Below are 3,709 nucleotides of genomic sequence, written 5' to 3' on the forward strand. Positions count from 1 at the left end.
TAACTGCATTTCTGGTAAGACATGGAGCTCGTTAGCAAAGTTATCAAATGTTACATTGGTTAAACGAAAGTGTGATTTAAAGTCTTCTAAGGATTGTAGAGCCGGACTATATGTTCTGCATAATATTCTATCCTTGGGGCTTTATTTCGCTTCTCCTGATTTAATTTTCCCAATAAGATGCCAATGAAAAAGTCTGTACCAATGAAAGTTTGTTGGTAGATTATTGTCTGCTCGCCGTTATTTATCAGAACACCAAGCATAATTGTTTGGCGGCGTTTATCTTCCATTTTGATACCTAAAAAAAGCGCCGCGCCGTTCGATTACCCGTTCCCACTGCACATTTCGAATTGTAGTCGAGGATACTGGTCGAGTAAGCCCGGAGCATGTAAGCGAGCGCGATGTATAATATCCGCGTATTAGCCGATCGATACGGAAGGCCATCGGGGACAATCAAATGGGAAAAAAACTATTCTGATATTATAATCACGAGTTAACTATCTCGTACTTACGAGGTAACATTGGCTTTATAGTGGTCAATGAGCTCACGTAAGTAAACGGGTGATTCGGGAATATTAATTAATTGACAAAAAAGTGAGGACCAGGTAACAATCCGGTACTTTCTGTTATTGTTCTGTCTTATATTTTGGCAATTTAAATATGGGGGAATTACAGTAATCTATTCGCGAGATGACCATGGAATTTACCATAGTTTAATTGTCAGTATCCTCATTAATAAAAGATCGAATCTTGCCAAGTCAATAGAGATTAAAGTTACAAACGTTATGAATGTTAGTTATATAAGATCATGATATTATAAAGAGAGCAATCAGAGCATGATATTTTTGAGAGCATGATATTAAAATGTTAACTTTAAAATATAATTCTCTCATTGATATCGGCACAATTTTATGGGGGTTCTCCCACCCGGACAATTTTGAAATTTGACAACCGCAAATCCATTCCCCAAGCATTTCAGACCAAAGCAGAAGAAGGCAAATTTTTGATTTCCTGATACAATTAGATAACAGAATAACCTAAGAGATTAATTTTTCGCGAAAAACTCAAAACTGGCAAGTTTTTGGCGATTATTTCGGCGATAATGACTTATGAAGAATTAAAGATACATTATGGGAGATTTTTATAGAGAGTTGGCCATTCTTGCTATAACAGTTCAAGAGTAGATGATGAAAGAAGAATATATTGAAAATTTCAGTCAAATTACTTTATTCTGAACATAGTTATCATCGTTGTAATATTTGACTAGAAATAGTAGTGAAATATGCCTTCACCTTGACCGATCGTTTGATTGACAGGCGTTAACTCCACCTACATATCTCGATTATCAAGTAAAGTTTTCAATGGCATGCGGAAAGGCTCTACAGCGGCCTCGCTAAGTACACTCTATCATTTAGCCTCGATCTAACTGACGTATTCTCACCAGGGTGCGCCATATTTGAATTTATCAATAAGTGAAATCCTATTTAAATCCGAGCTGTAGCCGAGCCATCCGTGGGTCTACAGAGTTGATTTTGGGCTTGTTGTTTAAATAAAGATCTAATTTATAATTTCTATAACATCTGAAGCCTAAATTAAGACTTGCGATAATCAGATTTTGCTCTTGCATAATGTATGTTTAAGTAGAGGTTAAAAGATGAATTACACGGTTCTCGGTATAATGAGGTAAAACTCATAAAGTTCTTTCCTTGTAGTACACTTCTTTTTTTGTGTTGTTTGTCAGTCATTTTTTTCCTATCTTTTCTTTCTCCTGTCCTGTGTCCTGTCCTCTCCTTCCTTCTTTCTTTTCTTTTCTTTCCTCAACCTCTCTTTTCTTTTTTACTTTTCTCTTTATAGGCTAAGGCCCACTTTTTTTTAATGAGCTTAGGCCCACCTGTCACGAACAGGTGGACAGGTGGGCCCAGTCCGGCACGGGTTCTATCCCTTCTTACGCCCCAACATTGACCGTATAATACCTTGGCCCCACCTTGACGTCACGAAAAATAAATAATCCGACCGACCGTCCGGAGCTAAAATAATCGTAAACTCAAGTATTATTTTTTCGGCCTAAGGGAAAACCGCAGCTGGACAACAGCACCAAAGATCAATGGAATTCCACGGGTAAATCAGCTATTATGGCACACCATAGATATGTGTGTGAATCTAGGGAAAGGGCCATTATTTTGTAATACTATCATAACATAGATTTGACAGCAGAAAAAGAAATGAATCATTTCAAGAGACGTTATTAAACATACATTATGCAAGAGCTAAATCTGCCTATTGGGCTGACCTTAAAAATATCTTTGTTTCACCAAACCCGACCCACAATCGAGGAGAAGGGTCGGTAGGTCGGTTTTTTTTTCAGATTTTTTTTTAAAGTCAGAGAAATCAATACAGAAAACTTATTAGCTGTATACTACAGATTCATTAATTTTGTTTAATGAATTTGGGGTCTGACGTAAAAAGTAACGAACTGAAAGTTTTTATTAAACTTAAGAGCTAATTTGACAGCTTAATAATTTTCCGGGTGGAAACATTCGTCTTCTTTATTGGCAAACAAATCAATGACATCGGGATTTTTCGTGATGATCGACTCGCACACGATTTGCCACGAGCTTGAAGTGTGAAACTCCTTCAACACGTTTTTAACGATAGTGCGGGTTGTGCCTTCATTTTTCTCGAAAACGGATATTGAAAATATCGTCGTCATGTTTAAAACTACGCACCACAGACATAGAGGCAGAATCATTTCGTGGGAATGGACGTGTATTCGTCTGCAACCATTTTGTTGAGAAGCGACACCTATGACGCTTTCGTCTTGATCAACCAGTTTCAATAATGAATCAAACCATAGCCATAGTAAAGGGAAATAACTCTCATGATATATTTCAGGTTGACACACAAAATAAAATAAAAAGATCGTGGAAAAGTACAATAAAATAATTTAAGTCGGGGGTGGTTTTAGTTAGTCGGTCGCGTTAGGCGAAACAAAGATATTTTTAAGGTCAGCCTTGCATATCTTTCTTTAGGCCTGAATTGTTATCTAAATTATTAATTAGACATTAATTAACTTATCAAGACCATAATCAACTCTCGATGGCATCAAGGCTGCCATGTTTATTGGATTAGGTTCCGATTTGCTGTTCGACTTCCATTCACAATTAAATGATGAAATGGATAATCGAGACTATGTTTTTTATCCGACCGACTTTAGTAATGATGATCGAGGTTAGGCTGAAAATTCAATCTCTAAAATCTCAATTCATAGTGGATTAATTTGACTGAAATTTTCAGCTAATTCCCATTACAGTATCTAGTTTTTAACTATTATAGTGAGAACTGCCAGCTTTTTTTAAGTCTTTATCTAATCTCCCATAATGTATCTTTAATTGAAATGAAATGGTGTGTTTAACGTCTTACCTTTCTGCACCGACTGTGCTAATGAATTCAGGACGGGCATTCTATGCAGTGTGTAGCAATATTGCTAGAATTTTTGCTCTTGAAATTAATGATGGCATTATATTTTGCAAGTTGTGGGATTCAAACATATTGTCTAATATGTACTTAAATCAAATTAGTGAATGAATGACAGATATAGTTATATAAAAAAGAGTCATAATATGGTAAACATTCAATTCTAGGTTGATAACAGATACGTTTCCACTCTCCATGTAAGGGTGGGTTTCGACGTCATTGGGCTAATTAACTAATC

Source organism: Patella vulgata, chromosome 3, assembly GCF_932274485.2.
Source record: "Patella vulgata chromosome 3, xgPatVulg1.2, whole genome shotgun sequence".
In the NCBI taxonomy this organism is placed as follows: Eukaryota; Metazoa; Mollusca; class Gastropoda; family Patellidae; genus Patella; species Patella vulgata.